Source organism: Ptychodera flava, chromosome 17 (genome assembly GCF_041260155.1).
Source record: "Ptychodera flava strain L36383 chromosome 17, AS_Pfla_20210202, whole genome shotgun sequence".
NCBI lineage: Eukaryota > Metazoa > Hemichordata > Enteropneusta > Ptychoderidae > Ptychodera > Ptychodera flava.
This window is the reverse complement of record NC_091944.1, coordinates 12,468,077-12,480,087: the sequence shown is the minus strand read 5'-3', so window position 1 is coordinate 12,480,087 and position 12,011 is coordinate 12,468,077. Positions and strand designations below refer to the sequence as shown.

Genomic DNA, 12,011 nt, shown 5'->3' with positions numbered 1-12,011 from the left:
TTCAAACAAATATGTAGCATCAAAATAAAATTGTTGATAGCCTGCAGTAAAATTTTCCAGTATAATTTTCGTGATGATATGACTTTTTCATGCTGACATGAGAGCATAAATATTTCAGGTCATGAACCTTACGAAGGCTTCAGACTTTTTGGTGTTTAAGTACTGTTCAACTATTTTTGCAGCGTGACTTGACCAGCAAAAAATAGTGTCAATGACACTGTCCTCCCATTTTGCAGCGATACTAACTATTAGTACACACATGACATTGCATTCTAACAGGTTGACTAAGAAAATTCCATTGCAAGTCCAAATTAATCTTATACCCCAGCAATATGAAATGCTCCATCTCATAATGACTTTTACACGTCTGACAGAAAACAACCCTAGGATCAAGACTATCATGTTTTTACAGCAATCCAACAAATACTTTGGGAGAAAATGATTTTTGACAAAATTGGGAAAAATTGCCCCAAAATACTTTAATATGAAAACTTCACCACAATTTGAACAAACCTGACAGAGGCCAACCTAGAATCATACATACAAGTTTTCAAGGCAATGGGATGAGCGCTTTCAGAAAAGAAGATTTTTTGACCAAAAACAGGAAAAATCGCCCAAAAAAATACAAAATTTCCCCACATTTGAAGAAATGTAACTAAAGTCACTATAAAGAGCCTGCATACCAAGTTTCAACCAAATCTGGCCAGTGGTTACAGAGTTTTAGCAATTTACAGGATTTTTCCTCTTTTTTCTTGATTTGCAAACTTGTGACATTGACATGGTCATTTGCACAAATTCACATCTCCATCCCTGAAAGCACCTGTACACCAAATACTAAGATGGTTGGTGCTGCGGTTTAGGAGTTTTTGATGTATACGGACATACATCTGCACATACTGACATACATAGATACATACATAGATACATACATACCGTACAGACAGACAGGCAGACATGTATCATACATACATTTATTTTTACAGCTTTTAACCTCCAACTGCAGACCAACCTATAAATATCAGCTTGTTCAACTTGATACTACTGCTTATAATATTTAACATGAACAAGAGTTAATTACATTCTATTTAAAGTAAACGTGCCTTGCTAATCAAGATTGCATCATTCCTATAGATAACACCTCTGCCTGGAACAGCACAATCATAATCTGCTCATTCACACAGGCAATACTTGACTTTGAATGAATGACCTACTACATTTCACCCGTGTACCAAATTTGAAAGCATGGCAAAAAGTACCACAAAATTTGCAAATTTCCTTTGAGTTCACAGAGTCATCTTCAGATCACTCCTAGGAACCTGCACACCCAATTAGAAAGTAATGGCATACACATTTTCAAAGAAGATTTTTTTAACCAAAAATGGCAAAATTGCCCAAAAATACAAATATGCAAATTTTGCCATAATTTCAATTAATTCTATTTTGAGTTATCACAAGGCACCTGCACGCTAAATTTTAAAGCAATCCGACCATTGGTTTAAGAGAAAAAGATTTTTTACTAAAATGGCAAAAAACAAAGAGAAAAAAATTCATTAAAAATAGAAAGCATCAAATATTGACATCAACTCTGTATGTTTAAATAAGTTGGGCCTAAGGTACCTAAAAACCAAATATGACAATAATCAGATGAGTAGTTCCTGAGTTATTGATTTTTTACCATTTTCGCCTTTTTTTCTACCTCATTTGCATATCTATGAGACTACAAAGTTCATTTTAACAACGGCACATCTACATCATATATGGCATCACTACATAAAAAATCAGCTCAATACGTGCAGCGGTTTTTGAGTTTTTGCGTTGGATGGACAGACATCCATACATACATACATACATACATACATACAGACAGACATCTCACATACAGACTTTTTTCAACCATATAACCTCCCATTGCCATATATGTATGGCAAATGGGAGGTAAAAAACGAGAAAGGAGCCCAACGAAGATTTGGTATGAAGTTACTGATTTGTATTCCTGTCAATTCTGCTCCGCTAACTTTGATGAACGCTAAAATTTGCAAAGACCAATACCATCTCCAAAGTCTAGTCTGGAATATTTCCAGACTACAACACAGCTTGAACCACTCACAGAAACTTGAAACTTGCACTTGAAGACAATAGCAGAAACAAAATGGACACCACCTCCTGCAATGTGAAACTTACATTCTATGGGCACCAGTAAAGTTCATATCAAGTGAAACCATTCCACTAGCATGTTCCTGAAAAGTAATATTGCAAACTTAGATGCAGTAGCTGTATCAACTTGAAGATCTCAACCACCCTTAGGCTAATAGAGGCTGACGGCTGTGTTCATGACTTGTATGGCCGTGGATTTAAAATATGTACATTAGCTGGCTGTAAATTTTTATTACCATCTGAAGTACTGGTTGTATTAACTTGGTCCAGACTTCGTTTCAACTGTCTGTTTACATCTCTTTGCAAGTAGGCTATCTTACCCTTGACCAGATATATGTTTTGATATCTAAGAGTTATCTATGGTACAGAGACTTGTGTTATGAATACACCACAATTGAATTTGGGATAATACCTGGGTTGCTGCCTTCAGATTAACTGGAATGAGTATTTTTTAGTATTTCTGACTTTAGAGAGTTCTGCCAAGGCCAAGGAATTGTACTCTGTGTAAAACAGAACCCAGATAAATTCTACAGCCACTGGACTACTCCTGACCTTTCTTTTGGGTAATGATAATTTTAATGACCACTCAGGGTGTCCATACAGGATGGGTATTACTGACAAGTCCATCAATTAAGTTTATAAGAGACCAGTAAACCTGGTTATTGATTTGTTTACTTCGTGAAACAATGCCTGTAGGACTGGTTAGAATGCATTTGTAGACTTGCAAAAATACGGATGTAGTGACTTGAATGTCTAGTATGTACATATTAACACTGCATGTGCTGTAGTATGTTTTATACAGTCTACATCCCCTATGACAGATTTCATAACTTTATAAAGGATGGATTACGATACAGACAAAAGTAAGAAATTTTTTCTTTAATTGTAATTTTTACTTAACACATTGGACACTTGTAGTATATAAAGAATACCAGATGCTAAATTCAAATAGGCTATACAAGTTTTGACCACTTTTAGATTTGTAAAAAATTCAGCAGACAATGTGTGTACAAAATTTATATCAAATGTATCTACCGTTTTTCCACTTTTTGATAACCATACGGTGTATGGGTAAACCTAGAACAAATAATTTTAAGACAGTATGAGCCTAAAAACTGACATTTTGCTCAACCTTTCTTTAAGGAAACTATAACACCACTTTGTTTCATCATCAAAACATAAAATCAAAGGTCACTGTGCCAATTTTAGTTATAGAAAAACAATTAACCTGAAATTTAATATTTGAAATTCAGAACACTCACTATCCTTATGGTTTACTCAATGGTGAAAAATCAAACATTTTTTATTTTCATAAATAAGACCGTCAGAAACTTAATTTTATCCAGTACCTTCAAAATCAGTACACACAAGAGGCTGACTACGAAAATGTGAGAGAGAATATCTGTTCTCACGCCATGATGTATTGATTCTGCCAAACCTCAAGAAGAATGGATATCAATGAGAAAGCCTCAGGCATGGTAAACACTTGTCAGTCAATTTGTCAAACATGAATTTTAGTGTAGAGACACATGGAAACCATCCTAGGTCAAATTCATCAGGATTTTTTACAGCTATGCCGTGAAAAATTTACTGTCTATAGTTGATAATACACAACCTTGACCACAGTAAACACATTTCATGACTTGAATAGTGTTGGGGATGGAGGAATCTTCATGTACTTACACTTGAAGGGACTTCAATTGGTACAAACATACAAACTATGAAGTTGACACTGCTATCCTCTAGTTGAGTCAAATCGGTTAATTCCTGTCTTAGATTGCCTGTATAAAATTGATATCTTCCTTTATACTACTGTATAATCAATTTATCTTCAATGATGTGTTGAAATCTGAATGTTCAGAAATACAGAACAGACTGTCTTCCACTTCTGCAATGATTTGAAGACTTTGACCAGCCAATCAGGTTGCTCAGTACATCACTTCATCCCAGAACAATCTTGACTGCCCAATCAGGTTGCTTTTTACAAAGTTTCATCCTAGAATTAACTATGTACTTGATAACATGATTTGTGGGCACAGAACATGCGACCTGCTCTATTTAATGTGTGTAAATCAGAGAAATTATGGATGTTGTCATGAATTGTACAAGAAACGTGGATTAGTCACAGCTATAAATATGATATTGCTTATCAGAAGATGAATATGTTCTGTGTGGCCTCTCTAAAGTACACATTCCATGTATTGAAGTTTCTTTGGACTAAACTGCAGAAACTCTCCTTAAGAATTTTGGATATACAACAAAGCAAAATGCAATACACAAGTGTGAATAAGATAAGTATGAATCTGATTAGAGATAGATGGAACGAAGGAAAGAAAGAATGGAAGAACTTTGGCAGATGAAAAATGGAGCAACAATTGACGTGAATTAAATATGAAGTATACATGACAGGAAATATTTTAATTGCCATCTGTAAAGAATTAGTGATGTTCTTAGAACCAGTTTACACAACATCAAAACAGGTGATTTGCCATTATGTGGACAATTAAAATACCTCTCCAAACCAGAGTTGCATGGGGGGAATGATGGACGGTAACCAAAACCATTTGTGTGCGTCACAGAGTAATCGCTTGTGCAGAATGCGACACCCAACACCAGCGAGGCTAAAACAGCTTCAGCTCAACAGAGAACATGCATTTGAAGACAACGGGCATGTGGTATGTGCTGATACAGGTGAACTCACAACACCTCTGGTTTGTACACCAATGATTGTTCTTTACATAATACACCAGTGACCACTACAAAGCACAAATATGAGATTAAATGATACATACTAATATCACTGATGAGATTTCTGAAGATTTAAAATATGAATTATCTCATATTTTCTGTGATATTTGCTTTGCACAAACAATCAGCAGACAGTAAAATGTAAATAATGAGGGTACTTTGTGAACTTAAAACTATTCTATACTCAAATCTGACCAATATCCACAACACTTGCATGAATATAACTTTACCTCGGGATGTTGCAATAATGACAATGTTGTCAAACCTTACAAATCCCATATCGAGGAATTAACTGATGTTTAAGACAGCTAATCATGTGACAAACCAGCACTGGTACAGAACGATGTCAATGGTCTTCCCCTAAACCAAACGTTTATTGGTAACCTCAGAAAGTGATCTTCTGGATACAGCTGATATTTTATGATTTAACCTGATGAGCAATTCTGGCTATCATCCAAGATAGGAAATGAAGACAACGACTGCATGATCAAACACCTACAGAATCACACTGGATATTGGTAGGGAAAAACAAAAACTTATAAAGGTATTTTCTGCTGTTAGTGTTTACTGCACACCAGGGCCATCATAATCAGCATTGTTTCATTAATTAACAACTGCCTTGAAGGACAATTATCATTAATTTGAGCAAATGACGGGATTACATGCATCTGGGTGAAGACACAAAGGGGTCTGAACTTGTAATTGTTACACAAACAATTAAACAGTCTGTCAGAAGACTTGCTGTTTACTCAAGTCATTAAACTGATATTGGTCAAGTTGTTGCATGGATTTGTGGTTATACTGTCCCACCTGAAAGATGTGAACTCAGTATTTCGCCGAACGCTCGAACTACAGAAGTCTGTACAATGACTAGCAACACCTACCGACTGTATACTTGGTTGTAAAATCTTGTGAAGGAGTCCTGTAGGTCTTGTTTGTGACGGCAGACGGTACCTGAATGAGACGGCAAAGTGGCTATGCTGTTAATCAGAAACTTTTCACATCTGGTGATTGCGCTGTTAGTCAGAAACTTTTGTCTGGTGATGGTCTTCCATAACTTTCAAGGAAACTGGTAATCCTTCCAGTCAGGGATAGATTGCCGGTCAGTGCTATCCAGTTGTAGTAGCGACTCAGACTGGCTCCAAGTGAGCTATAGAGACACACTTATCCTACCTTCTGTGTATCTACTGGGCAAGTAATACTCTGGACTATTCCATTTGACTCTGAGGAGGTTGGACTTTGACATAGATAAAAAAACAAGTCCAGTTATATGCAAATGTTCCCATTTAGAAGCAAATTAATCTAGTCAATGCTGTAAGTCTTATTGTTCATTGTATACTTGACCAAATGAAAATCACCCTCAAAATCAAAGCTGGTCCCTCAGAGATATGCTCTTTAGCTATCAAGTTGAGCACTGCTAAGTACCGTTCCCAAACATCATGTTGGCATGTTTTTGTATATCGCCACAACTATCCACTTTCCTCGACCTTTGACCCCTACCTCTTATATCTCAACACCTGGGCTGGAAACGTTACCTGAATGTGAATCAGAAGTTACTCTGTGTCCTCAGGAGGTTTCTGCTGATCTCTTTTGTAGGAATGCTACATGCGGGGCGTCAAAGCAAGCAGCTGCATGTTTTGTAGACGGTAGCTACGCGGAGAGTGAGACGCCAACCACACGATTAAATCTATCGGTGAAATTGTGACCCGAGGGTTTGTAAGTGTTTTCAGAGAGTGGTAATTGTAGGTGACAAATCAGAGCGAAGCATTTGACTTTTAACCCTGCAGCTACCACATCGTGGTACAATCCTTCTGTGTACTACCCAAAAAGTGGATCTCTTTACAGGAAAACAGGGGTGTATGGGTTACTGTAATACAACGCATAGTATGCCTTTCACTGATAGTATATCATGTCGTCATGGTAACAGGTACAGCTCATTAGTCAAGATTTTCTCGATAGGACACTGAATGGGTTGTAACATCAGTAAAACCACTACCCGAAAATCTGAAAAGTTTAAATATTGGATGCTTAATGAAATGGTGCAGTCCTCTTTCTTCATCTTAAAACTGCATTCAACGCAAGAAAAATTTTTTGCAAATTAAAGAACAAAATTCTCCAATATTGTGCAAAGGATATTTAATAATTTTTTTTTAGAAAATTAGAACATAAAATGAATTGTTCTATTGAGTAATTGAAATAAGTACTATTATTAGAGAACCAACCCAAATGCAGACTGAAAAGTGCTCAAATAAGAAAATACCATGTGGTGGAGTTACAGTTTTGCTATTAAAATGAGAACATACAATAAGATCTTCATTTTTATGTAACAATTTTATATAAAATATATATTATTTAACAATTTTATAATAAGTAAATCAGTGAACAAAAGTTGCATCTGAGTTTCAGTACTGAAAGAAATAGATTTGAAATCATAATAACACACTCATATTGAAACAGCGTCTTCTGTTTTGTGAGCAAACATGTCAGTGACCCTGAGTATCAAAGGAAAACGGTCCTGTTTCTTCGACTGTAGGAAGACGATGAACACATTAGATAACAGAATAGTTGGGTGATTAAAGTTTAATATTCTTACTGCTAACATTTTGACCTTCATGGGGGATTTTGGCACCAGTTCACGACATGTACCTTCTATTTTCGGATGCACGCTTCAATGACTCTGTGTTATGGGCCATCAGGCCGGTAATCTGCTGCAACCATTCACACATCACATACTCCGCCTCGTTCTGGAGAGCCGTGCTATTGTCTATGTAAATCAATATCTGTCTACCTCTCAAACTCCACTGAAACTGAGATCTCGCACAGCATTTTCTCACATCAGTTCATTTTAAAAGTATTCACTTTGGATTTTCCCCCATTATCATCACCACAGCCATCACAGCATAGGACACACACACACAACCACCTGGCTGAAAAGGCCATGTCAATATTTGGTGAAAAGCGCTTCGCACCGAGAAAGTGCCACTTTTGGCCAAATTGACCAAAGCTTAGGAATTTTATGGGTCACAGCCACAGCAAGTCATTTCAGTGCAATTGGTATTTGTACAAAGACACGATGACGGTATTAGGTTCTCCAAAAGCAACTAACGAGTCAACAACTTACAGTCTGTCAGCTTGTGGGCAATAATAGGTGTTTTTCTTTCACCCAGTATATAGTAACAGAACAAGCAATGGAAATTCACCGTGTATGGGACCCGGTTTGGGGGATTGACTTTCAAGTTACGGAGAAGCACAAATAAGGAAAACATCAAGAATGGAATGTTTGGAGAAACGCACTTCAAGTTACAGATACAGCATTGCTTTATCACAACTGCTATGAATTCAACATTTGTGAAAGAGAGCTAAAACTGGCCCTTTTGTACACCATTTTATTTAGATTTTTAACAACTCTTACAAAACTTTCCTTAACTTCCACTCTGCTGCGCCTACTTTTGAAAACTTCCCATATCGATTGTGAATTTTCATTGAACACAACAAGAATGCTGAAACAGCAAGTAGTTTGGTAATTTATGGATTGGCTAGTACATCACATTTGTTCATTTAAATTTCAAAAAGATAAAAAATTAAAGTTACTTGGAAGGAACATGTACAGAAATAACTGATGGTACATGGTGGTATAGCACATAACTTCTCTACATCGTGACATTCAATATTCTGGCGACATTATTATTTTCTGAGAAAGTAAGCATGTTTACTCATGACATGGAGATAGGCAGTGATTTCTGCTTTTTCCAATTGGTATTTTGTCTACTTAATTTTTTTTCATTTCCGATGAATAATTGCTCTTAATTGGAATAGCTTGCATGTATACTGAATAATAATAATGAGAAGCAATTTTTCTTTCAATATAATTAATTTCTATGATGTTAAATAGTGACAATTAAATTCACACTAACCGTTGGAAAACTGTCAGTACACCGTAATTGTATCCCTTCATGTAACTGCTCATCTTATTTCCCTACGTACTTGAAAATAATGAGTTAAAATACCTCATGATTGTGGAAAGATTGTCCTCTATTGAATTTTTTGTCTGAGATAATTATCTAAATTTTCAAATTTCAATGGTTGATAGTCGTAGATCTGCTTTTATAGCAATTTGAAATCTGAGTGGCATTCAGTGAGAAAGGTTTGACAATTCTTTATCAAATTTTTCATTTGTTAATCAAAGGAAAGCGGAAACGGGAAATAACTTTCTGTGTCACTTTTGTTACAAATTTCCCGGAGTTGTAAATGCCACTCTACGCATTCCATGGGCACTATTAACATGTGGTACCATGTACCTTCGAAAATGTAGGTGAAAGGTCATAATAGCCTGCTTGTCCTTTCTGGGGAGAGTTACAGTGGCTACCGTCTCTGCCTCAGTTGCCAAATCTCGTTGATGTGGCTTCAATAATGAAATGGTAGCATTTCTCATGCCTGAAAATACCAATCTTTCTCCATAGTCACTACATTGATATTTAGTCTGTTTCTTTACTGCTGTTCTCAGGTATCATGATGTATTTGCAAGGGACAGAAATATATACCCATAATGGGAAAACCGATACAAATAAACCATAAAGTGTTGCTAACGAGCTTTAACGAATTTCACAGATGGAATAAACTCGTAAATTATTCTAAGTAATGCCTGGCACATACATGCATCAGTATTTTGGACACTTCATGTCTCCTTAAAAGATAAAACTTTTCTAGTATTAGCTTGACAGCTGTCGTTTCATGATTGTAATAACACACACAGATCCTACATGTGACATTTCATGTCAAAAGCTTTCCGACGGATGTCTGCTAAAAATATTCAAATTTCTTTCCAAACCGCCAAAGAAATCTGTTAACAAGATGGACATTTCAGTGTACAGGCTGTCACATACAATTGATGGCTACCATAAATAATGATTTCTCTCTGACCAAACTAGCATTAGCAGTACACACACGATTGGTGTAACAACTGTTAAAAGAATTATGATGAGATGTTGTTTTCAATAATGGGAACTAGGAAATTAATTTGTGCTCATCCTACAGTTCGGAACTGCAAGGGTAACTGACACCCAATTATGTCAGTTCACAGGCTCAAGTTGTCAGCCGTTTAGTATTCATACATGAGGCAAATATACCTGACAAGTTAAATCCATACTTTACCACACAGATATCTGTTTTTACCCATTTCCGATTATTTTTCTGTTTGTGCATTTATGTGATAAGATAACTGATGCTATGCATAACATGAGTAATTTATTAATAATGAAAATCCCTTTTCTTTCACATCTTATAAATCAATCAGAAATGATATAAAAGCACCCTAATTTTCTGTTTTTGAAGGAATTCAAGATTTAATTAGTATTGCATTTTATGACATTTCTTGAATTTTTGCCTTCATTCTTGCATTCATTACTATGACCAGAGACACAGCTCACCAGACGATCCCAGACACACACGCATCAGCATCTCATAACACTGCACAGTCATCACAAAGATGTTTACCAACCAACCAGTATCTTACGCACAATACCAGTCTTTTGAGGCTCAGCTTCAATACAAAATGTTTGGTTCCGAGTTCTAAAGACGGTTTGACTTTTTACTTCCACTTCATCTGCCCACATCCTCTTATCAGTGATGCGGATCTCCCTGTAATCATACTCATTATCAGACCAGGGTAATCATACTCATTATCGGACCAGGCCAATGGCCAATCGCTGGCAGGACACAATTAGATGGCTTAGGCCTCCTCTTCACACACGCTAAGAAATTCCAAAGTGGATAAGCCAGGGCTGTTGCAAAACTAAACTGAGTTTAAGATGCGATTACCTCAAAAATAAAACATTATTGAAGCTTCTAAAGTTGCAATAGTGGTCACATTCACACCTTTGTCACTTAAGTTAAAATTACAAGTCGATAAAACCATGTTACACTCTTATATTCTTAGACTAGTTTCCTACGTGATATAGATACAATACGACTACAGTGGATCAGGAAGAAGTTTCTTCACTTAGCATGTTTCAGAAATTAACTAGTAGACTTCATGAAACTACTTTGGTAACAAACACCCCATCGAAACCTGCAACCTCACAAATTTTTTATCAATGTCAGGTGGAGATAGTCCCAACTTTTCACAGATGTCATCGACTATTCATATTGTCAGAGGATCCCAGACGACTCAAAAGCATTGGACCAACAATAGGATGTACCTACAGAGGAATGTGGCTGTCTGGCGACACAATGGTCACAAAATGTGGCACAAACAAAATTGTCTGAAACACTTATTGACGTTATGTGTTTACACCGGTGTTCTATATTTAGAAACAAAAGAATTGCAATGAACACCAAACCTGCAGCATAACATAAACATATTACACAAACATACTTCTGTGGTGTTAGGACGTCAATTGCACTTAAGGTGTGTTGAAAGTGTGGACAACACGTGGCTGGTAGCTACTATTGGTTGAAATTTCTCGTTGAGCCAAGTGATCAGTTTCATACTTACTGTCAGCAGCAATCATAGAAGGCTGGGAACTTGTCATTTTGCCGGTGACAAGAAAACAGTGAACGACAAACTGGGTTGCCAAAACAAACCAATTTTGACTCCACTGTGTAACTAACTCCTATTTGTCTCATTGGCACATCTTTGAACCCGCCCACTCACTATTAAGTATTTCATCCATCATTGATCTCTTAGTCTGCGTCTCTGGTACAAACAAGTTACACAAAGAATCCTGCACACTGGTACATAGCTAATTAGACATCAGCAATTTACTGGTCATTCAGTACAAGCCATTCATTATCGGCAACAGAGACTGTAAACACCATTAAAATTGATTCCACCAGAAGTGTTTGTAACTTGAGTTTCACAAACCAAGGTGATAAAAATCATCAAACAGTACGGTTTAACAATATAGATAGTGAAAATTGACAATGTATGATTGAGTATAGCGTGCAATATGTAGTGAATTTTTCCCTCTACATAGAATAAAATTGCATGGATCTGGGCCAAAAGTTTTCAGTACAGGGACATTTTGTGTAGACCTCATGATCTTTCCACACGCCACTCTGACTTGCATTGGGTTCAGAAAAATGACACATGTCTTATAAGAGTTTTAATT

The 12,011-nt window shown here is 36.4% G+C and overlaps 1 protein-coding gene across 12 annotated transcripts in view; it reads right to left on the bottom strand.

Annotated features, from left to right (window-relative positions):
- Positions 1-12,011, bottom strand: part of LOC139115478 (extracellular sulfatase Sulf-1-like) — a 96,663-nt gene that overhangs the window by 42,468 nt on the left and 42,184 nt on the right. For 3 of the 12 annotated variants that reach the window (XM_070677600.1, XM_070677612.1, XM_070677608.1), the window contains exon 1: positions 5,787-6,091. The exons of 6 other annotated variants lie outside the window; for them this stretch is intronic. The gene's annotated coding sequence lies outside the window, so the exon portion shown is untranslated. Of the gene's footprint in view, positions 1-5,786; positions 6,092-11,395; positions 11,416-12,011 lie in introns of those variants that run through there. 3 more of the 12 variants (XM_070677607.1, XM_070677601.1, XM_070677602.1) reach the window with 2 other exon arrangements.